The 26,086-nt window shown below is 32.0% G+C and overlaps 1 long non-coding RNA gene across 1 annotated transcript in view; it reads left to right on the top strand.

Moving 5' to 3' along the window:
* Positions 1-26,086, top strand: part of LOC144370068 (uncharacterized) — a 72,210-nt gene that overhangs the window by 20,475 nt on the left and 25,649 nt on the right. The window contains exon 2 of the long non-coding RNA XR_013430002.1: positions 3,151-3,221. This is a non-coding gene — a long non-coding RNA (uncharacterized LOC144370068). The remainder of the gene's footprint in view (positions 1-3,150; positions 3,222-26,086) is intronic.

Below are 26,086 nucleotides of genomic sequence, written 5' to 3'. Positions count from 1 at the left end.
GCAAATAATGCTAATTCGAGTTCTTTTTTTCCTATACATATTCCTTTAATTTCTTTCATCTAATTGCTCTGGCCAGTGTTTCAAGAACCATGTTGAATAGAAGTGGTGAAAGAGGGCTTCTCTGTCTTGTTCCAGTTTTTAGTGGGAATGCCTTTAAATTTTCTCCATTCATAATAATTTTGGCCTGATACTTAGCATAGATAGCCTTTATGGTGTTGAGATATGTTTCTGTTATCCCTAGGTTTTCTAGTGTTTTGAACATAAAAGAATGCAGTATTTTGTCAAATGTTTTTTCTGTGTCTATTGAGATGATCATATGATCCTCATCTCGAAGTCTATTGATGTGATGAATTACATTTATTGATTTCCATATGTTGAACCAACCTTGCATCCCTGGGATGAATCCCACTTGATCATGGTGCACAATCTTTTTGAAATGTTTTTGTATTCAATTTGCCAGAATTTTATTGAGAATTTTTTCATCTGTGTTCATTAGAGATACTGGTCTGAAGTTTTCTTTCTTTGATGTGTTTTTGCCTGGTTTTGGGATTGGGGTGATATTGGCCTCATAGAATGAGTTTGGAAATGCTGTCTCTTTTTCTATTTTCTGAAATAAATTGAAGAGTATTGGTATTAGTTCTTCTTTAAAGGTCTTGTAGAACTTAGCTGTGTATTCTCCATGTCCTGGGCTTTTCTTAGTTGGTAAGCTTCTGAGGGCCTCTTTTATTTCATTACTTGATATTGGTCTGTTTAAATTGTATATATCTTCCTGATTCAATCTGGGCAAAGCATATTACTTAAGAAATTTGTTGATGCCTCAATGTCTTATATTTTATTGGAGTATAAGATTTCAAAATAATTTCTAATTATCCTCTGTATTTCTGTAGTGTCTGTTGTGATATTACCTTTTTCATCACGTATGCTGGTAATTTGAGTTCCCTCTTGCCTTCTCTTTGTTAGCTTAGCTAAGGGTTTGTCAATTTTATATATTTTCCAAAGAACCAGATTTTTGTTTTGTCAATTTTTTCAATTGTTTCAATTGTTTCTTTTGTTTTGATTTCATCGATTTCAGCTCTAATTTTAATGATTTCTTGCCTTCTACTGCTTTTGTTGCTGATTTGTTCTTCTTTTTCTAGGGCTTTGAGATGTAGTGTTAGGTCATTTATTTGCTGACTTTTTCTTCTTTTAAGGAATGAACTCCATGCAGTAAATTTTTCCATTAGTACTACTTTCATAGTGTCCCAGAGATTTCGATATGTTATGTTTATGTTCTCATTTACCACTAAGCATTTTTTAATCCCCTCCTTGATGTCTTCTGCAACCCATTGTACATTCAGTAGCATATTATTTAGTCTCCAAGTGATGGAGAAATTTTTACTTTTAATTTTGTCATTGATTTCCAATTACATTCCATTATGATATGATAAAATACATGGTAGTATCTCTACTTTTTTGAATTTGCTAAGAGTTGTTTTGTGGCATAGTGTATGGTCTATTTTAGAGAAGGATCCATGTGCTGCCGAGAAGAAAATGTATCCACTTGATGCAGGTTGAAATATTCTATATATGTCACTTCAGTCTAGGTTATTGATTGTATTATTGAGTTCTATAGTTTCTTTATTCAACTTTTGTTTGGAAGATGTATTCATTGGTGAGAGAGGTGTATATAAAAAACTCAAAAAGCTAAGCTACAAAAAATCAAATAACCCAATCAATAAATGGGCCAATGACTCAAACAGACACTTCTCAGAAGAGGATATACAATCAATCAACAAATACATGAAAAATGCTCATTATCTCTAGCAATTAGAGAAATGCAAATCAAAACTACTCTAAGTGATCATCTCACTCCAGTCAGAATGGCAAGTAGAATGAAGACAAACAAAAATAAGTGTTGGTGAGGATGTGGGGAATAAGGTATAGTCATACACTATTGTGGGACTGCAAATTGGTGCAGCCAATCTAGATGCCCTTCAGTGGATGAATGAATAAAAAAATATGTGGCATATATACACAATGGAATTTTATTCAGCAATAAAAAAAAATAAAATCATGGCATTTGTAGGTAAATGGATGGTGTTGGAGAAGATAATGCTAAGTGAAGTTAGCCAATCCCAAAAAACCAAATGCCAAATGTTTTCTCTGATATAAGGAAGCTGACTAATAGTGGGGTAGGGAGGGGGAGCATAAAAGGAATAGATGAATTCTAGATAGTGCAGAGGGGTGGGAGGGAAAGGGAGGGGCTAGAGAATTAGCAAGGATGGTGGAATGTGATGAACATATTTCTCTAAAGTATATGTATTAAGACATGAATTGGGTGTCAAAATACTTTATATACAAAGAGATATGAAAAAATGTGTTATATATGTGTAATAAGAATTGTAATGCATTCCACTGTCATTTATTTTTTAAATCAATAAAAAAGAAAATAGTCATTACCCTATATCCTGTATTTGTTCCAGAATTATTCCCACCAGAGATTTTCAGATATCAAAATCCATAGCTGCTTAAATCCCTTATATAAAATGATGTAGTATTTGCCCAGAACCTAACCACAATGACCCATATACTTTAAAACATCTGTAGATTTCTTTCTTATCTAATACAATGTATGTGCCATAAATAGTTGTCACACTGAATTGTCCAGAGAATAATGACAAGTGGAAAAGTCTGGATATGTTCAGTAAGGGTAAAATTGTTTGTGCAAATATTTTCAATTGGTTGAACCCACAAATTAGAATACAGAGGGTTGACTATAAGTTAATAATGATAAATGGTTATAATGCAAATAGTTGAGATCCTTGTTTCTAGACTGCTATGAGACGCATCATCTAATTAGTTACCCCAAGAATGCTTGAACATTGCCCAAAATTTGAATTGTCAACCATCATAGCTGGCCTTGTAGCAGCTTTTACATTTTTTTTCCTAGAAATCTTGATTCCATCATAATCTTCCCTGCTAGTGGAGAGGCAAAGGACATGATTATTCAATGGGGACAGGGCCAAGGACTCAGGGGACAGGGTTCCCTGGTCTAGCCATGCCTTTATTATTACTGATCTCCTACCTACTCCATTCTTAAGGTCTCTGTTATCTATCAGCTGTTTTTTTTTGTTTTGTTTTGTTTTGTTTTTTGTTTTTTTTTAATGGCAGGAGGTTGTGATCCCTGATGGTGCCTGACCAAGCTTGACTTGCCTACTGTGGCTGCTGTGGCTGTCATGCAGGTAAATGGTCCTGGGCAAAGGTGAATCAAGTAACATGCAGTATTGAGGGTAATGTGGAGTAAAAGGTACACTTACTACAATTATCATATGTCCACAGTACCCCACTGGTAGGGTCTCACTGGAAGATGTCTTTGCATACCAGTAAAAATTAAACATTTTCATGCCCCATTTTGATCCAGCATTACCACAGTTATATTTTTTTCAAGTAAACAAAAAGGCATACATGAGGATGTTCATTGCATTGCTGTTTATAATGGTAACAATTTGTAAACAGTACAAATGTCTTATAGTAAGCAAAGACTGGCTTAATAAATAATATCACCATCATTCTGTGAAATGCTATGCATCCAGTTAATGTGATTAGATACAAATAAATGTTCCATAATGGAATAATGCCAAAATCGGAATATTGATTGAATGAACATAACAAGATGGGCATCAATGCTCAGATCCTTGACAGAACTGAAGAATGTGTTTATATATTATATCCACTTAAAGAACTTCTGGAAAAAGAGGAAAGAGTTATTGCCCTTGGAAAGAAGAATCTAGGAATCTAGGTTCCATTTGTAGTTTGTAAATAAATAATTAAATCTCCTGCAAAACACACACACACACACACACACACACACACACACACATGATTTTAGCCCCCCCTTTTTTCACCATTCTCAGAGGTTTTATCTTACTTTTCAGTCTTTTCTTTATTTTTTGCATAATGATCATAAGCACTACTAACATCTCATTCTACCCAATATCAGTTTGCTTGAATGCAATACATAGTGCACATACTTTTAAAATCTATGCAATTGATATAAACTTGTATAGTTAAAAAGCAATGGGAAACTTTTGAAAAGTTTCAAGTAGGTAATAGGTCTAATTTGCACTTTAAATATATCTTTGTTGCTAGTGTAGGTACCAAATTAGAAGGGTTCATTATGACCATGTCAGGTAACCAGGTAAGACCACCTGGCTCAGTGTCACCAGTGGTGATATAGACAGATTTTCTGGTAGTATTTAGGTGGTACAATCCACTGGCCTGGAGAAGTGAGTGAACACATTGGGATCATTATGGGAAATATCAGGGGTGACGTGTAAGTTTGCTGCTAGCCATGTAGCATTGTTGATGTTTCCATTCACTTAACCCTGGAAACATGGAGTAGAAAGTCACATTTTCAGTTTTGGATAACTAAGCATTCTATTGAACAGATGATGATGTAAACTGTGAATAGTCTTTATATTATGTTTTTAAACATACTATTCCTTATCACTTGTAAATTACACATTTGTGAATTTAACTATTCACTAAAATTTGTGTGTAATCCCTAAATCTATACATGTGGTGCTTTCAGGGTCAGTTTGGACATGCACAGAGCAGCCAAAATATATCTTGATGTACATGCTCCCAGCTGGGATTGAACAAGAAAGCATTCTTCCTTCTTATTTCAGGTCTCACACCCTGCCAAAAGTGCCTTTTTCCTGGTTTATTTAGTGCCTTGTTTTCTCATTTTTGGGCTTTTTGTTAGTGATTTTGCAACTCAAGATAATTCTCAAATGCAGTGTTTGGATGTGCTTATGGAGAAAATATAAATGTGAGATAAGTGTCATGGAAGTATGAGTTATAGTGCTCTCAACTGTTGAGCTCAATGTTAGTGAATCAATATATATTAAATAAGGTATGTGGAAACAGAAACACACATAAAAGAAGGATTGTAAACCAGTTGATGAAAATGTGGCTGAAGGCTTATGAGCACTTGTTATTTCTCTGGGAAAAATGGTTCAGTATTCACTAGTTCTGGGTTTGTGACAACTTTATAGAACATGACCACTGCAAAAAATGAAATCAAATACATAGGCATATATGCCAGAGAATCTGTACATAGAGATGAGTTTGCACTGGGGAGCTTATAAAGTGAACAGAATAGTGATACCCGTGTTGATTGTAATGTTCATTGTGAAGCATTTCAGAATTTGAAGACCTAGCTGAGAATGTATAGGCTAACTAGGCATGCTAGGTGATGTACATATGTGGAGATAGAACACTTTCTTAATGCCTAACTTAGTCTTTTTGTACATAAGCATTCATAATAAATGCTTCTTGAATTAATTTTCAATTAGTTAAATTTTAAGGAATATTATCATACCTGTTGTTGGTCTGCCTCCAAATAAATGAGCATACTATTAGTGTCATGAAATGTCCCAATTTATTCAAAGAATACTATAAAAATAGCATTTCCAATTCAAAGTAAAAACTCACTCTTTTTTCCACAAATTTTATTCAAGTGAATATTGCAAAATAGTTTGTTAGTAGATTAAAAAAAAAACAAGGACCTAAATCATAATATCATAGAAATGCATGAACATCTCTTTAACAACTAAATGTCCTTTTCAATCAAAAGTCTGGAATACTAGTAAAACAAGTACATTTGAGTTGTAAAAAAATAGTTCTGTAATATTGTACGTACTTTAAAAAACATTTAAATTTATACAATTAATATATACTAAAACTAATACATTAACACTCTTTCCTTTGGAAACCACATTAATATATTTTGTGTGAAAACATTTTGGGTATTTTTAGTATATTTTGTTTTTGATAGTTCTATACAAATTTTGCATAAATTGAAACATTGTTATGCTCTCCCAATGGATCATTTAGAACTTACATGAAATTTTTAAAAATAGGCAATAGTAAAGAAGAATAAGGCTATACTATGTTTTTGAGGGGTGTCATTTGACTATGTAAGTATGTGACTTTATGTATTCAATAAATTGGAAATTTTGAAGACTGGAAATCAAAACTAACTCTCAAGCTATACTGGTCTTTGATGAGAGAAAGAAACACTGCTGTAGAGGCTCAAGTAATCTAGATGCTGCTGAGAACCTCCCTGTGGTTTTGTCCAACATTTCCACATTTATCATTCCCTAATTTGTAACTGACAGAACCTTTTATACTACCTTTCTGTATGTACATTATTACCCAAAATACATTTCACTAAGTTTCCCAAATAAATTTCGTGCAATGAAATAAAATTGTCTTGTTGGCCTTCATTCTCCTGTTTTTATTTTTTCTTAAAAGACTTCTTTTTTTTTAAACATATACTCAAGTGGCTCAAAACTATGAGTATTTCCATGAGATCATTCTATGTGCAATTTAAACATAATTTATGTGAAAGTTGACATAAATTACTCAGAAATTGCAAGGAATTGATATAGGCAAATAAACTATGTGAAAGAAAAATGACAGGAGCCTAGAGTATACCATATTCAGTAACTGTTGTTATTCTGTTCATTAAACGTGGAAAAAAATCTTTGTGTTAATGAATGGAATCAATTGTGATTTGACTTAAATTATAAAACAAGACCAAACTTGAGGCTCTTACCTCAAGTTCATTCAAGAAAATAGATCTTCCTGGATGATCAGAGGTCCCAGTGAGATAGATGGGAGGAAGTATCAACATAATCAAGCAAGCCCTTGGGAAGTGGGAATAAGAGGTCTTTGTGCCATGTGCTTTTTGAGGCAGGTGTGCAAATGGTGGCCTCTCATCTCACTATTCTCATTTTCCTGCAGCACCGAGTAATTCCTTGACTGCTTCTTCTTCCTGGATCCACACTCACTGGAACTAATAACTCTTTCTTTACTTTGGTTGCACATAGAAAAACTTTCAATGCCAGGAATTACACAAAGACAATTCATATGTATTTGTACTTTTCCATTTAGTGATTAAGAGAGGAAAAAAAATCTAAACATTAAAAATGATATATTGTATGTAAATTCCAATGAAAATATATTTAAAACTAGGAATATCGTTGGCCTTGAAACTATGATCAAATTACATATATTGCTTTTATTAGATGTGTATTGTTTCTGGAATATAATGCTCATTCATGAAGACTAATGACTCAAGAGCACTCTTGCATTTTTTTATCTCCATTAGTTAGATCATAAAACAAATAGTGATTATTAGCCACTGTACATCATAATAAAATTTTCAGATAAATATATAATAAATAGATAACATCTGTCTTAGTTACAATTCACATTTTCTTACTGTTTTCCCAGAATCACAGTCCATAGGTAATCCTTTTAAAGTAATAAGCAATGTCAAATTCTACTTTATAGCTTTAGGAAAGGAAGAAGAATTTACAAGTTTTATAACCTGTATTGTATATTAAAAATTGTATTGCAAAATCATTATGTATCAAATATAATCACTGGAATTATTTCCTTTTGGAACTGTTGTTTCAATTTAAGATTTATTCAAAATATTTTCTACACATATTATCTTTGGTTGATACTTCATGTTATTTCAGTGACTTTTTTTTTCTATGAGTTTTATGTTTCTTCTTTGTAAGTTTAATCACTCTTGATCTATGATAGGTTCTACTATCTGATATGATCTTTATTCCTTCATTACTATTCTTTTTATTTCAGAATATATTAAACAGTCTTACTCATTTATAGTTTTAATGAATTTCAGAATCATTTTGTCAGGTTTCATAAAGTATCTCATTAGGCTTTTAATTAGAAATGTGTTAAATCTATAATTTTACTTGGAAAGAGTTGTCATATCTTCATGTATTCTTTCAAGTTACAATTAGACAATCATAGATTTTCATGCCCACAGAGCCTATAAGAGTTTACTAGTCATGCCTAAATCTTCCAATAAAGTATATATTCATAATATGCTTTAGAGCATGATTTGTTGATATTTTTTCTTATTGATATTTAATGACATATTTTTTAGATGACAAAAATATGATGGGAGTTCAGAGAAGGGCCAGCTGTCAGAGAGGTGGAATTTAAGATCTGTGTGAATTTGAATAAAAATAAATGAAGGCTTACTTCATAGATGTGGGTTTTTAAAATAAATACCTAGCATGAGAAGTTTTAAAAATATCAGTATGGTTAAATTTTAAAGTTCTAATTCATTACATGTTAGAGAGTTTGAAATACATTTTAAAAATTTGAGCCAATATCTACACATTTCTGTGTGTAATACTGAGCACTTCCAGTATACCCTGGAAGTATCTCACATTGAGTAGTGCTCAGTGTCCACCATGGAACTGGACTTTGTCCCCTGACTCCATTTTCGGCACTGGCATGTGAGGTGTTTCAACTGTTAGTGTGCCTTCCTGTCTCTTTATGTAAAGCGCATATCACAGGGATGTTACTACCAAAAGTCATTTTGATCACCCTCCAATCAGCTCACATTATTGTTCCTGCTCAAAGTGGCCCACTAAACGCTTTCAACTCTAATCACTTCCATGCTTACAATGAATCATTTATAAAAGTGTATGCTTTCTATGAGATTTTGATATTCTTCGTTATTATGACAAATAGTTTTCTTTCTGTAGCATATTATCATATTTTGAAATGTGTATGATGACATAGGAATCTGTGTTTTTTGTATATTCAGGATATTTTTTAATTTGGAATTTTCAAATAACTTCTATCAACCTAATACTACATCTTCATAATTTAAAAAAATCCCCCCATTTATAACATTTGTGTGTAGGTTTAGGCTTTCTAATATCTTACTATATAAATAGCACATCTCCTAAGTAATCTTCAATTCCATATTCTGCATCTCTGGGAATATTTTTATATTCATCATTTCTATTTTATGACATTTTTTATTGTGTTCATCATGTCTTATCTATTTAATATGTTTACAAAGATGTAGTTCATACTCTTCTTTATAAATTTTACTGTTATTTAATTTACATGTTATTACAAAACATAATTGATTAACGCATATTAGTGGTAACTGTTGTAATTAGTTGTTAATTTTGTTAAATTTTTCATCATAAATACTTAGTAAAACAACTTTTAAATTTTTTATGTTGATTTCTTAAGTGTTTCATTTTCATTTGCAAAGAATTACATATATTTTCTAATAAACATTGACCAATGCTTAGTAATTATATCTAAATAAGAATATTGAAATCTTCTATGTTCTATTTATTTTCTCTACCTAATATATAACATACTGATATTAGTAAGTTGTTACCTACTAATGTTTTATACCTTCAATTACTTTGACGTATTTTTAAAAAATTTATATTTTCTATATTCCAATGCTATACTTGGAATTATATAATAGGTACTATAGAGTATTTCTAATGAGTTGCCAAATAAATCATCTGACTGATTTTCCTTCAATTTTATCATTTTATAAAATTACACAAAGTAACTTTTTCACAATTAATATGGGAGAATATTTCCAGATTGATGATATGGTTGTTCATGTTGTTGTGAAACACACATTTTGAAAGAGAGAAACCCTTAGGCAATCTAAAACCTGTAATTCCTAAACTCTACTGGGTCTTGCTATGTCCACAGTGTCCATTGGATGACAGTACCATTATGAGGATAGCAATATATTCATTTGTCAATCTGGAAAGCTTTGCCCACCTGCTCTTTCTTTTAGTAGCCTCACTTTCTCCAAAACTCCTACAAAAAATGTGCCTTTGCCACTCTGTTCAAGGTGCTTTTTCATCTTTAAGATTTTTTTCATAAGTCTGGTACAATGGTGAATGGCTGATATCCCAGTTGCTTGGGAGGTTGAGGCAGGAGGATTTCAAGTTTGAGGCCAGACTTGGCCACTCACTGAGACCCTGTCTCAAAAAATTAAAAACAAAAATTAGAAGGTATGGGATATAGCTCAGTAGTATAGCACCCTTGAGTTAAATCCCTATTACTGAAAAAGAAATAGATTTTGTTCATTAGTTTCATAAGTTGTTCCATTTTTTAACAACTAATTTAGATATTTGTCAGTAGCTTAGGCTATTCAGTTATAGCTCCTGCTTTTAGCTAAGATAATCAAGAAACTTGCCTAGAATTGTGGGCATGAGTCACAGGTGAGTCTATTTTTATTCTTATCAGTTAAATATGAAGCTCATAAAAACTATGCATAGCCATTTTTCCAGACCAAGAAGAATGTCCATATTAGAGAATAAATATTACTGACAGTAAGAGTCAGGTTAAGTGGTCAGGGCAAGAGAGTCTTGTAGCCATTTCAATCTGTGTCACTTGTCCTGGCAGCCCAGCTATAGCCTTGCTCCTCTTGAGTTACAGAGGTCTTCAGACTCATCACTTATTTTTCCTTGGTCATTTTTAATTTTTTTTTCTGTAAGCAAACAGATTTCTAAACATCTTCCAGTTTAAGTTTTCTCATATTAATTCTTCTTTTGTCAATCCACAGCAAAATACACTCATTATCTAAATTCCTGCATCCTCTCTACCAAGTGTGGGTTGGATTTGGTCACTGTGCTAGTCAGCTTTCTTTATCTTCAACCAATACCTGAGATAAGGTGACTTCTAAGGAGGAAAGTTTTATTTGGGCTAATGGTTTCAGCCCTTGGTTGCTTGGCTCTGTTTGCAACAGACCTGTGTCAAGGCCAGACATTGTGGTGAAGGAACGTGGTCAAGAAGGTCCGTTTACCTCATGGCAGATGAGAAGCAAAAAGATAGCAAAGGAGAAGATCGGTGTTCCTCTATTGCCTTCAGGCCACCTTCCAGTGACCCTACTTTCTTCTAAAAGGTCCCAGGTTCTAAAGGTTCCACCACCTCTGAATAGCACCAGAGGCTGGAAAGGAAACCTTCAACACATGAAACTTTGTGGGGGGAGGGGGGACACTATATATCTAAACTACAGTTACTCACTTGAAAATCATGCATCATAGAAAGGGACAAATAGGAACTTTTCAGTGGAGAAACCTAACAATCATGGTTGTAACTATGTACCAAGGGTTAACATCATCCATGATGTCACCTGAGTATCAGGGACCCCTTGTATGGTCCAATGCAAAGGAAATTCAATGTTACTGCATTCTTTCTAAGAACTCCAAACACTAGCCTGATCATGGAAAAAAAAAAAAAAAAAAAAAAAAAACACCAAAAACCAGACACACTCAGATTCAGGACATTACAGGATATCCAAGTTATCCTCAAGAATATTAAGGTTATAAATATAAAAATAAGGAAAGACTGAAAATCTCTCACACACCAGAAGAGACTAAATCTAGTTAAATGCACTCTAGTACACTGGATGCCTCCTAGAAGTGATAAAGAACAGAAATAAATAGAAAATTTGTAAAACCAAAGTAATGTGTAGAGTTTAATTAATAGTATTGTGGCAATGTTAATTTTTTAGTTTTGACAAATACACCTGCTAACATTAGAATATATAAAAAATGAAAGTAATGAGAAGATTAGGTGAGGGGTATACAGAAATATCTAACATTTTATTTAACATTTGCAACATTTTATCAGTCTAAAGTTATAACAATTTTTTAGAAAAAATACTTAAATCAAGAATATGAGGTAATTTTATGAAAATTTTATAGTGGTGTATTTATTTCTTCTGATCATTGGATTTAGTTATGAAGTTTGGTGAGCAAAAGTGTGTATTGTAGTGATTCAGATTTTTTAAAAATCTAGTCGCAATAGATTACAAAAATTCTAATAGGAAAAAAATTTTAATCCAAATCTATGAATTAAGGTCCTGTTGTTGTAACTGCATGGGATGTTAGAATTAAGAACTATCTGAGGCTCAGCACAAGGAAACTATTTCATATACACTCCAGAGATGTGAAAGAAAATGACAAAGAAAGAAAACTGGGCACATTTCCATCTCATTTATTGGTTCAGCACAAATTTATTGAGAATTTCTGTATGTAAATGGTGTTCCAGGAGCTGAGCAGATGGGTAAATGAGAGAAACCCCTCTCACCCTTCCAGAGCTTTTTCTCCAATAGGAGAGATAGTAAAGAAGCAAACTAAGAGACAAAAGATATAGAGTCAGCTTGTAATTCATGATATCTAAGCAGAACAATGATAAAGTGTATGATGTGCCCATCCTGCTCTCTGTCTTCACTTTTTACGGGAATATCTCTCTTGTAAACATTAAGGTCAGCAGAAGCTTGATCCAGCATCAAGAAATCAGTACAGGATGCAGTGAAACCTCAATAATAAGAATATGCAAATTCAAAAGCAATTGCCAGCTGAGAAGTCAGGAGCCCCTCCAGGAAACTAAGAAATGCTTGTCAATTTAACACAACAGAAACGAATCCATGGGACCAGGAAGAATGCAAACTCAAAGTGGAATGTCTTCTAATTTAATTTAAGTATCTGTACCTTTGGACAACTGCCCTTGTAAAGTTCATGGCTTACACATGCTCTCCACAGGAACCTTGGCCAGTCTCTTCAAAATTCAGATAATTTTCATAGTGATAAGTTGAAACCAAGGACCCCTTAGGGTATTGCACATGGAAAGCACACACTATGGAGAAGAAGCAAGCTATAAAATAAAGACAACTACTGTGTGTGTTCATTTCTTTAATTGGAGGTATTTTTATTTCCTATTTGCCTGGATATGAATCTCCTTCTACTAAGTTTTAGATCTCTAATCTGTTTCAACACCCTATGCAGTCTATTATTCTAAGCAATCAGGACAAATATGTCTACAGATTGGTCATAAGAGGCAAATAATTGTCACTTTTAACCTATATCAAAATCAGCAAAACCTGCTATTTATATAGACATAAAAATGCCTTTCTACTGTTTTCCCAGCATGAGTGAAAAAAGGGGGCCTGAAATTCTACCTCTTTAATAACACAAAATGACAAGCCCCATTGCCACCAGTAAATCAAAAGTAGCAAATTACTTTTCATGTAGTGGTTTGTACGGAATTGACCTCTCTCTCCCAGGCTCTGTACTCATGGCTGATGGCAGACGTTTGTCAGAAGTCTAGCTGAGGTCAACGGCCCAGTCTGCAACTCAAGGACTAGGGCTCTCTCTGTGTGAAGCTAATGAGTTCTTTTTGGGAGACTCACCACCCTGGCCCCAATAGAGCAATGTTCCAACAAACTGACATATCACTGATGATTTAGCATCTTTCTTTACTCCCTCAGACTGAGTTTTTGATGTAATGATTATTTTCCAATGATTTTGTGACAGTGAACCTCCGTAAATATATAGTGAAATAAAGCAGCATTGAAATTAACATAGACTAAAATTGTTTTTATCGATGCCCTGAAGGATGAAGAGGATAGAATAGAAATTGCAAATATCATTTTACTGTAGTCTATCTGGACAAAGGTACTTGAAATTCCATCTGACTTTTTCTTTCTCAAACCATATGAATGATAATTCCTATGTAAAGAATAACTCTCATGGACTTTTGTATTTTCAAATTTTGAATTTTTATCCCAATGCCCTTTGTAATATTTATGGCCTAGATGTCAACAAACAAACAAACAAACAAACATGGAGCTCCTTCATTGGTCCAGCCATTTAATAATGTTCTCTTTGTGCAAGATTTTCTATTATGCAGGAGGTTAAAAGTCGAAGCCTAAAGTGATATTTAGAATTGTCATTGCTCATGTAGGCATCCCAGTTGGAAATTCATTTTGGTTAGAGTTTTTGACTTCAAGATGTTTATTTCGAAACTGTTTGGTTTTATGTTAATTTTAGTATCTTAATACAGGGAGGAATGGAGAGATTAGGTAGTGTGGACTCACTCAGAGGCCTGATTTTCTGGCTAGCCCTACAAAAAGGGGTCTTTAGAGAAAAGTTGAATAATGTGTTTATTTAATTCCCTGGGAAACTCAGGGCTTTTAAATAAGTCTCTGTACTGATAGAAGAAGACAAATTCTTCCTGCTTCTATGTGGAAATCTGAAATGGCTTCAGAACAATGAAAGTCTCAAGAAACAGTGCCTGATTGAGCTCCAGAGTTTTCTATCCCCCTAGGACCATTGATAACACATCAGTCACAAGTGGAAGTCACAATGTGTGTCCAGGAGGCACACATTGTTAAAGAAAGGGAAGGATAGAAGTGTGTGAAGAAATCAGGCTAGTGGCTCAAATCATATCACCCTGCACATTGCAAGAAATGAGGTGGTGAAAATAACATGGTGAAAACTACTAAAAGACCTTTAGTAGTACTAGATTTTGAAGGTGATGATAGTTAATGAAACTTGGGGAGCTGGGCTTGGGATGTAGCTCAGTGTGTCTATTTATCACCTATGTCTGTCTGTCCATCTACTGTCAATCTACCTATGTCTGACTAGCATGTGTGAGTCTGTGAGTTTGATCTCTGACACCACACACATGTGCACACTCTCACACACATACATGTAAAATTAGAAAGAAAAAGAAAAGAAAAATTAGGATGCTATTGTTCTTTTATGTTTCGTGTTTATTATAGCAAAATATCCTTAATGTATATTAGAGATTATGGATTTGATATCCTGCTTAATGAACATTTTTTCTAATTCTGGGTCATAATGATACACCATATACAATATTCTTCTAGGGAAATTATATTTTCAACTTTCACCCTTAGTTTTATGATCCATTAATTATATTTTGTGTGCGTATGTATAGTATAAAGTAGGGTTTTCCCTATTTTACAATACAATAAATATTTCCATCTAACTGTAAGTGAAAGAAAACTAAAACACTCCCTTGTCAACCTGGCACCAAGGTTCCCATTGAAATGGGCATCTTGCTTTTGGTGATGTACAACTGTGGTGGGCTTGCTCAGCAATAAATCTTACAGTACTATATTTTTTCCATCTTCTCAAGCCTCAGCTGGGGATCCCACAGCAACAGTTACTGGTGTTAGCTTGTAAAGTTGGTAGAAAGTTCTGATGTAGGAAAATCTAACTCCAAAAGAAGAGAAACTGGAATAAAAATTTGAAATTATTTTCAAAAAATAAAACCATTTGTTAAAGTTTTCCCTCAAAAAATATTAATTCCAGATTGAAAGAATTTACTTTTTTTAAAATAAAACATTCATGATAAAAATAAATTAAAATTTTCAAAAGTAATTCAGTTTGAAAAATAAAGTGTAACATCTTCATATATATATATATATATATATATATATATATATATATATATATTTTTTTTTTTTGTAGCAAGCAGTGAACCCAGGGGCATTTAACCAATGAACCACACCTTGAGCCAAATTTCTCTCATGTTTGAGGCTAGCATAGCTTGATATCATAACTCATAAATGCATAAGTAAACAACACCAGTAAAACTTGTTGGAGAAAATACTGAATAAAATATTCTCTACAGTGTAATAAAAAGGTAGAATTTCAAGACTAAATTTCATTTGTCATAGGATTGCAAGGTTGATTTAATATTTTAAGTTAATAGATAAAATTTACCCCATTAGTAGGTTTATGAATCAATGTGAATAAAAGCAGACAAATATCATTAAGATATCTCTTAAAAATATAAGATAAAGTAATCAAAAAGGAAAAACATCTTTTCAAAGTTGATGAAGAATATCTCTCCCCAAAATAATACTATGGAAAAATGACATTAACGTAAAACATTTTCTTGTTTTAAAAATAATTTATTTAGCTACCATTTGCTTGAAGTAAAATGTATGTTAGTTTTGTTGAGTGTTTGAAACATCTATTTGCCTACCTATGTATACATTTTTCTATCTTTATCTAGATCAAGTATAGAATCTTTTCTCTATTTCATAGATAGTTTTATCTGGAAGGAGGGTCATCTGTTACTCCTTTTGGGGCAAAAGAAGTATTTTTGATGTTCTTTGCTGAATGAAAATTATCAACTTCAATATAGTACAATTTGCTGATTTTTCTTAGAGATTTTTAATGGCTATAATTTTCATTAGAAATTTATCATTAATACATATCATAGTTTATCACTTTTCTGTCATGTTTAGTAAACATCTTTCTAGCTCTCAGTCTCTTGTCCTCTGTATTCTCTTAGGAGAATTCTATTTTTTACTTTCACTCTTAGATCTATGACTTAACTCTGTGTCTCTGTGTGTCTACGTATGTGTGTGTGTCTGGTAAAGGTAGAGTTTTCCTCAATGGCAAAACAAAACAAACAAACAAAATAGCAAAGCATTATGAATGGCAAAATTTAGAAATAAATTTTCCTTTTTGAAAAATAAAATATCATGTAAGTGTACACATTGATGAACTACCACTACAAGCATCAGTGGATAAATATAAATACCACAGTGAGCAGAAGAAACCAGTCACACATTAATACTGACACCTTTGTTTCATTTATGTGAATTTCTTACTAAAGCTGGCAAAACTGAATAATGTGTCTAGAGCTATAGTAACAATCTATTATAAAGAGAATAGTTATCACAGACCTGAGAAGTCATTATTGCTGAAGAGAATAAAGGAGTTAACAATAGTGAAATGTAATACAGAAGACAATTAAGAGATCCTAATCAAGTAATTGAATATTTATATATATATATGTATATATATACATACATACACATATATATATATAACAAATATGTTTTTTATATATGCACCACATATAATAAAGAAGGTTTCTTGTGTTTTGTTTTCTGCCATGCTGGGATGGAATCCAAGGCCTCACACCTGCCAGCAAGTGCTCTACCATTGAGGGAAGATTTGTTCCAAGAGTGGATTAAAAAAATACAATCATATTTAAAGTTGATATGAAAATAAATCTTCAAGGGTTGTTTTTGTTTGTGTTTTAGCTATCAGCATCTGAAAATATGTATTGATGCTATGCTTTGTCAGAAAAATGTTTTCTTTCTTTTTCCATTTATTCCATAAGTCACTCAAGTAAGGAATATCAAGATACACAGATTGTTTTGTTTCATAGTGCAGTAGAAACAAGAAGGCAAAGAATGAACAAGTTAACAATAATTAAAGTAGGCCTGTATTTCTGCAGAAGTACTCTGGACCAGCATGCTTGCTGCAAGTTCAGAAGCCCAAAGGCACTAGCATTGAATTATATCAGCTTTTGGCATACACAACACATTCTAAACCCGAGTCTCAATCTCCTCAACTTCAAAATTAATTACATTTAATGCCTTATTGAATTTTTCAATTTGTGGTCATTCCTGGCCAAGAATCTCCTTTGAATTTTCAGCATGATATCATTCCTTTGTGTTTAAATGAGAAATTGGCACCTGCTTTTCTTTTCTCACTAATTTGAATGAGAAGTTGATTTCTGGCTTCTCTGGAATTGAAAGTACTTCTTGAAACACTGTGGTTCATTTCAGTGGTTCTAAAACATTGCCACAATTTGGAGTCACCTTCTAGTTTTGAAAAGTACTGATGTCTGCATCTCTACGCCAAGCAAATCAAATTTAATTGGTATGGGATATAAAAAGGCCTAAGAATTTTTGAAAGCCAAGAAGTGATTCTGATATGCATTGAAGTTTGAGAATCACTGTTCTTCATTATACTCTCCACTCTCTGATTATAAATATGGTAGATATTTAAAATAATCAACAATTAATTTCTAATGCATTGTCATTATATCTTGATATTGAAAAAATAGCTAAGTATATATTGAACTAAAGTCACTTTCTCTCTTTTCCTGAAACAGATATTATTTGCAGTCTTTCATTAAATTAACTTTCCATCCAAGAAGACAAATGTAATTGTTCTTTTATTAGGGCTTTAGTTTGTGGTTTCTGAATTATTGAAAGTCATGTATTATATAATCAATAAGTGAATCTTACAATCATCCAGAATTCTTCTATGTAATTTAAGAAAACATAGATTTCTATTGCCCTCACCTATTCTGCAGTAAACTACAAATACAGTCATATCTGGAAAGCTAAATCATAAAATTCAAGGAATCTTTTGTGCACAGAATCAATAGAAATGCCTTTTCAGTATGTCACAGAGAAAAAATTCAATTGTGAACAATAGTAGTGATAATTAACAATTTTTTTTGTTTTTTAATGATAACAAAATGCTAATTATTTTAGAAAATGCTAATTATTTTAGACTAGATAACTCCTTTAATGATCACAAAATCTTTAGATAATTGCTATGGATATATCCACTTTTGAAATAAAGAAGCCAAAGCTTGAGAAACTTATTTTTTTCAAATATTTTGTATTTAATTTAACTTAAATATTATTTCATCCATTAATATGCTAATGAGGTTTGGGCTTTCTCTACCTATTTCCTATTTTAATCATCATGGATCTGTTTATTCCAGGTGTGCTGTATTAAAGGTAAGGAGAATAAGATGTCTATGCTGTGTGGGAAAAGATAATTCAGATACAGGACAAATTAAAACAAAATTATTATCATTCATTAAGTATTTAGTGTATAAATTGAATACTGTAAGCATTTGAATTTAGTAGGTGAGCTGGATAGAACTGTGTTTTAAGTATGTAACCCATACTTATTGTAGCACACAACAACTACAGATTTCTATTGCTTTATTTAATGTTTTAATTTATTCTTATTAATATTATAAGTTTTGCTTTGATAGACATAATTCATGAGTAAGTAACATGCATGATTAATTGGTTTATAATGGGAATGTGTGGTATAGATGTTTACTTTTCTTAAGTTTTTTTTTTTTTTGAAAGAACCAATATTCTCAAATATAAACCCTCTCTTTCTTAAATTTACCGGTAGTTAGGTATGGAAGTCTATGAAATATCATGATCTAAGTAGCTCTTCTTCCTGTCACAGATTTACTCATTCCAAGAATTTAATCCTGAATGACAGTCAAATCCTTGATTTGATATTTAATGCAAAGATTTTTAAAAACAATTTTATTTTCACATGCAGTTGTAAGAAATACAGATTGATTCTACGTGCCTTTTATCTAATTACCCAAATGATAACATTTTGCATAAATGTAGTGAAATATCATAATCAGGAAACTGGTATTGGTGAAATCTACTTATATTTGTTGAATTTCAGCAGTTTTCCATGCATTCACTTGTATGTATGCAGATTCATGTGACAAGAGATACAGTCAAGACTCACAACAGTCCATCAGGAAGAAGTCCTGTGCTACCTGATAGTCTCAGCCATCTTCCTCCCTTGTTGTCTCTCCATAACCTGTGGCAACCACAAACTTTTTTCCGACTCCTTAAATCTGTCATTTAAAGAATATAATGGAAATATAATCATACAGTGGTTAATATTTTGATATTGAATATTTTCACTTAGAGTAGGTCCCTTGAGATGCATCCAAGCTGATATATCAGAAGTCAAATCTATTTATTACTGAACAGTATTCTAGGGTATGGGTATAACTGTTTATTTAATACACTATTGAGTCATTTAAGGATGTTGTTGGCACTAGCATTATTTTCAGTTTTTGGCTACTACAAATAAAGGTGCTATAGATATTCATGTAGAATTTTTATGGGAAAATAAATTTTTATATTTCTCTGGGAAAATTTCCAAAAATGTAATTGATGAGCTAGATGGTAATCCACACATGGGGTTTTGTGAATACTGCCCTATTCTCTTTTTAGAGGGGCTATCATGTCTGAATGATTTTGTTTCTCTACATCCTATTCAGCAAATGGTGTTAATTATTATTTCATATATAATTGTTATGATGGATGTGTAGTGCTATATCAGTAACATTTAAGCCATTATATGGCTTTAATTTGCATTTTTAAGTGGCTAATAATTTTTAGTTTCTTTTTACATGTCACCTCTACATAGTCTTCAGTGAAATGCTTCTTAATATATTAAACCCATTGTTAAAGTTAATTTTATATGTCAACTTGACTGTGCTAAGAGATGCCCAGATAGTTGACAAATCACCAGTCTTGGGTATGTCTAAGAGTTTTAACAGAAGAGCTTAACATTTGTTTCAGTAGACTGAATAAAGAATATTGCACACACCATTGTGGGCAAGCATCATTCAAACTGTTGGGGGACTGCATAGAACTAAAATACAGAGAGAAAGAGCAAATTCATTCTTTCTCAGCTGAGATATCCATCTTCTCCTGCCCTCAGACACAATGCCCCGGGTTTTCTGAAGATTCATAATTCATACTTTGGACTTAAATACATCACTAATTTTTGTGTTTCTCCAGATTGCAGACTAAATTGCAGAACTTCTCAGTTTCTATATTTGCATAAGTCAATCGCCATAATAAGTAAATAAATAAATATATTTGTTTATTGTGAGATTATATATATGTACATATATAAATATATGTATGTACTTTTAAAATTTTTTCTTGGAGAATATTAATAGAGATTTGGTTACTAAAAGTTGTTTTAAATTGATAGAAATTCAATAAAGACTATTCTGTATTGGACCTAGGATTTCTGGAAATGATTGTATAAAGTTGTGATAACTTTATTTCCAGTACTAAAGAAAGCACTGACAATCCATGGTGTAGACTGCTTATATAAACATACCAAATATCTGCATTTTATTCTGTAATTAATCACTTAATGAGAAGCAAGGAGCCAAGTGAATATAATAAAATATTCAAAAGTACATTATACTTTTGAACATTTTTAGAAAATTAAGGAATATGACATTGATAGTCATCTCCTAATGTCACTGTAAAAAGTGGTGAGAGAAAAGGAGGAGTCCAGGGATTTGCATTTTCAGCTTAAGTGCTGCATAAAACAACCTGAGTTTTTTATTGTGCCCCTAAAGAGAATGCTTTTTCTTATCTGGTTATTTCTCTGAAGAGCTCTAAAACTTCCACTTTTAATTGTTTGGACTTGTTTTTTAAAAAATTTAATCTAAGTTTTTACAGTTATTTATACATTGGAAATAATGGTTCTGTGTTGCATATGTGATTTGTTAACATTTTCCCCAGTTTATAGCTTGTCTTTCACTCTCTTCATATAATCTTTCAAGATCAAAAGGCTTATTTATTTATTATCTTTATAAAGTCTAATTATTTATTTATTTTTTTTCATTCATAGATTAAACTTTTTGTGTCAAGTCTAAGAACTCTCACCTCTATTTTTGCCAATATATTTTCTAAATGTGTTGTGATTTTACATTTTATATTAACTCTGATCAATTATCAATTTTGTGTTAATTTTTTGAAAAGATATCAAGTTTAGGTCAAGGTGGAATTTTATGTATAAAGACATCCAATTACACATTTGTTAAAATAGACTCTCCTTCCTAACTACCATTGATCTTCCGCCTTATCCAAAATTAACTGCACACCTATTTGCATGGGTGTGTTTTGGGTCTTCTATTATTTTCCATTCATATGTGTGTTCATCCTTCTGCCATTTCCAAAAACTACATCATCCTCAGGGAATTACAATGGCATATAAGAAGTATTCAGATGAGGTATAGAATGACTTCTCCCATGTTTTTCTTTACAATGAATATTGTTTCACCATGAAAGCACCTGCACCTTTCCATAGAAAATTTTGAACAAGTGACTAAAACACAAAAATGTTTGTAGGAAATTTGAGGATGATTGCACTTTTCCTATAGATTAACTTTTGAAAATTTTTCGCCTTTACTATGCTGAATCTTACAATTCACTAACATAACATGTCTTTCAATTGATTGAGGTCTTATTTGACTTCTTTAATCACTATTTTATAATTTTCAGAATACAAGTCCCTTATATATTGTTTTATGCTTGTTGCCTAAGTGTTGTTTTTTTATGTATGGAGCAATGTAATTGGCATTGTACTTTTTCTTCTCTATCTGTATGTTCATTATTACTGCATAGACTTAAAATTGCTTGTGTTGATCATATGTCCTATATAAAACATACCCTTTCTGAACAGTTTTTAGTTCTAAAAGGGATTTATTTAGTTGTTTTTAGATTTGTTGAAATTTGCCTCATGTATAATTATGTCATCTGCAGATAAAAATTCTTATCAGTTTATTAAATTTTTTTCTTTCCTTCTTGCAATGGCTAGAATTTCTACTACTATGCTGCATAATAGCAGTAAAGCATACATTTGACTTGCTTGTCTTAAAAAGAAATCACTCAGCCTCACAATTTAATTTGATATTTATTATAAGTGTTTTTGAGTATGTTGTTTAGTGTTCTGGCCATTTTTTTTTTTGTCACAGTGACCAAAGGACCTAACAACAAAAAATGGAGGAGGAAAAGTTTATTTTGGCTCATGATTTCAGAGGTTCAGTATACAGTTGGCAGGCTCCATGGCTCTGGGTCTTAGATGAGGCAAAATGTCATGGTGGAAGGGTGGGGCTGAGGAAAGCATCTCAGAACATGACTGCAAGGAAGCAGAGAAAGAGTTTTGCTCACTAGGGACAAAATATAAATTCCAAAGCATTCCCGCAATGACTTATCTCCTCTAGCCACATCCTACCTTCCTACAGTTACCACCTAATTACTCCATATCATTGGATTAATTCACTGATTAGGTTACAATTCTCACAATTCGAGCATCCCACCACTAAACAATTCTGACATTGTTTCATGCATGAGTTTTGGGTTTTTTTGGATACCTCATCTCTAAACCATAAAATTTACTAATTTATGAAATTCTCCTCTCAGTTTCTAGAAACTTTTAAAATTTTTATCATAAATGTGCATTGAATTTGTCAAATAGTTTTTCTGCTTCACTCCATAGGGTCATATAAATTTTATTCTTTAGTCTGTTGATGTGGTAGATTAAATAATTTGATTTTTTAATATTAAAATAAAAGTTAATATTAGATTAATAGATTTTTGAATAAATGCAACTTTCTTACTGTCTATAATTTTTTTATTCCTGGATCCATTTTGCATATATGTGTGTGTGTGTGTGTGTGTGTGTGTGTGTGTGTGTGTGTGTAATATATAGTCAGCATCAAAATTCATGAGATAACATTCTATATAATGTATATATACATATACATGTGTATGTCTTTATATATATATATATATATATATATATATAAATTCATAAAAGATAAAATTTTAGAGTTTTATTTTTGTTCTGTGTTTGCCTGGTTCTGGTATCAAGGTAAAACCAAAAGTAGAAAAATCATCTTCCCTCTTCTGTATTTTGAAAGACATTATGGCAAGGATCTGTTAAATTTTCAGTTTTTGGTAGGATTCTCTTACCAAAATATTTAAGCCTGGAAATTTTCATTTAGGAAACATTTTAACTAAATGTTTAATTTTCCTCAATGACTCTAAGACTTAACAAATTGTCTGTTCCATCTTGGTTGAGTTTTGATAATTTATGGGTTTGGAGGAATCACAGCATTTTACTGTTGTCAAATTTCTCAGCACAAAGTTTTTCATAGTCTCTTATTATTCATTTAGTGTTTGTGAGATGTATTGATCCCCTCTAGTTCATTTCTGAAAATGATACTTTATGTGTTCTTTTAATGTTTTTTTGTCATCAATGATAAAGACCTGTTTTAATCATCTTTTTTACTGCTGTGACCAAAAGAGCTAACAAGAACAACTTTAGAATCAGAAAAGTTTATTTGGGGCTCATGATTTTAGAGCTTTCAGTCCCTAGACGGTGGACCTCATTGCTCTGAATCTGAGGTAAGACAGAACACCAAGGCAGGAACATGTGATGAAGGAAAGAAGCTTAAGACATGGCAACATGACAGCAGAGAGAGCTCTCCCCAGCAGGCACAAAATATAAATCCCAAAGACATGCTCCCTGTCATCTATCTCTTCCAGCCACAACCTTCCTGCATACAGTTACCACACAGTTCATCAACCCAAGTGGAATAATGCACTAAGTTTAGACTCTCATAAACCTAATAATTTCACCTCAGAAATTTCCTTGCATTTTATCACACTTGAGCTTTGGAGGACATTAGTGCCTGTACCATAACAAGGCTTCTGTTTCTTGACTTTTAAAAAAATGACATTCAGTGCACTGATTCTATTGTTTTCTCCTTCTTATTTCACTATTTACTTCTCTCTATTTGAGACTGTCTCTTTGACCCTTTTTGTATTTAAATATGTTTATGTTAATTTCCATGTGTTTGTTGTTGTTTATTTTGTAATTGATTCTTAGTTTGTGTCCATAATGGTCAAAGAACATTACTTATGGGCTTTCAGTTTTCTACAATTAATTAAAGTTTATTTTATGTCCCAGAATATGGCCTACCCTGGTTAATTTATAAGATCACTTAAAATATATATGTAATTGGAGTGACAGTGGAGGGATTATATGTGTACTTAAACATGTTGGTTGATTGTGTGGTTCTCTTGCATATTTTCACTGATCTTCTGATTTCAGTTTCTTTTAACTTCTGATACTGAGATGTTTATATTCACAGCTATACTTATGAATTTATCTATTAAATTTTTCATCTCTATTGGCTTTTGGCTCATTTTATGTTGACATGGCATAGATTTTTGCAAAAACATTTTAAGTCATATGGCTCATTGCAAATTCAACATTTCATAACATATAACATCCTCTTTTCCTATAGTTTTTATATTTTTTATTTATTTTAATTTAATTTTATTTATTTGTTTTTATTTGTTTTAACTTACACTAATATTGTTAATTCTGTGAATTTTTAAAATATAGTCACTATATTTTATTAAGCTTTTTCTAAAAATTTTTTCTACAATTTTTCTTTCAACTGATGTAATTGTGTTTATGAGTTTAATATGTACTGTCACAGTTTTATGTTGTTATATGTTGCCAAATACATTTTTAGTTTCTTCTATCTTTTCTGTCAGGAAAACAACAAAAACAAACTTCTGCTTCTATAATTTCCTATCTGTTTTAACAACTTGCTTCAGTAATTCATTAAGAATAGGTTGGATAACAAATTCTCTTTGTTTTAATTTCTTTACTGCCTCTTCATTATTGATGTGTATTATAGGCAAATATTAAATTTGTGATTTTCTCTTTTGTTTCAGGAACTGAAAAATAACGTGTTACTAATTTTTGTCCTCTATAGTTTAGATGAGAAATCAGGTATCAAATTGGTTTTCAAATTGGTTTTCCCCTAAAAGTCATTCATCATTTTTATTTGAAATATTTTCACATTTTTTTTATCTCTAGTTTTAGCATATCAGTTATAGGAAGTTTTGGCATTAACTTATTTTGTTTAATATTATTCAAGATGTATTCTACTTCTTAATGATATTATTATTTTCCACGTTTGGGAAGTTTTTAGCCAAGATTTCTTTGAGTGTTTTTTTCAGTCCTATTTTCTCCTTCCTTTCCATATGGAACTGAGATGATATGAGCATTATATCTTTTGCCCACAGATTCCTAAGAAAGTTCTTTTTCTCCTTTCATCCTATTGTCCATGTGTTGTTAAAATTAGGTGAATGTACAGATCTAATATAAAGTTCATCCACTCTACCATTATGCACATTGAGGTTTTATTTTAAAAACTGTGTATTATATCAGTTTCACAATATTTACTTAAAAATTTTTATAACTTCTGTTTCTTTGCCAACATTTTCTCCTATTTTTTTTGTAAAATAATTACTACTTAATTATTTAAATATTTGTATGATGCCTTTGAAATATTTTTGACATAGTCCAAATATATGTTTCAGTTTTGAAATCTATTGACTTTTTCTTGCTAGCATTGTGATTTTCCTGTTTGTTTATAAGATATGATATTTTATTTTAAAAAAATTGATAAGTAGGGTTTGAATCCAGGGTTTGAATCATAGGTTGCTTCATTCCTGAGCTACATCCCAGGCTCTTTTTATTTATTTTGTTTTGAGACAGGGTATCTCTGAATTGTTGAGAGTTTTGCTACATTGTTGAGCCTGGGCCTCCAACTTGTGGTCCTCCTGCCTCAGTCTCCTGAGTTCTAGGGATTGTAGTTGTGTGCTGCTGCACGGAGCTTTTATTCAATTTTAATCAGCTCTATTGAATTTAATTTATCATGTATGAACTTTAAATTCTACTTGAACTTTCTCTTTAAGCAAACAAAAGCAAATTATCTATTAAAGTGTTGCACAAGAACTGGGTTATGATTTATACTCAGTTTCCACTGGCCTCTAATAACACCAAAAGTGGATTCACTTGACTTGTTGCAGGTAAGTGGGGTTGAAGTTCAGCTTCCTCCTTGGCTGTACTGATCCCTTCCTGGAATGTGTATGACACTAACTCTCATCACCTCTTTGCTTGTGTATGGAAATATTAGA

The sequence above is a fragment of the Ictidomys tridecemlineatus genome, chromosome 2, assembly GCF_052094955.1.
Source record: "Ictidomys tridecemlineatus isolate mIctTri1 chromosome 2, mIctTri1.hap1, whole genome shotgun sequence".
In the NCBI taxonomy this organism is placed as follows: domain Eukaryota; kingdom Metazoa; phylum Chordata; class Mammalia; order Rodentia; family Sciuridae; genus Ictidomys; species Ictidomys tridecemlineatus.
The sequence above is the reverse complement of the archived record's forward strand: the minus strand, read 5'-3'. Positions and strand labels throughout refer to the sequence as shown.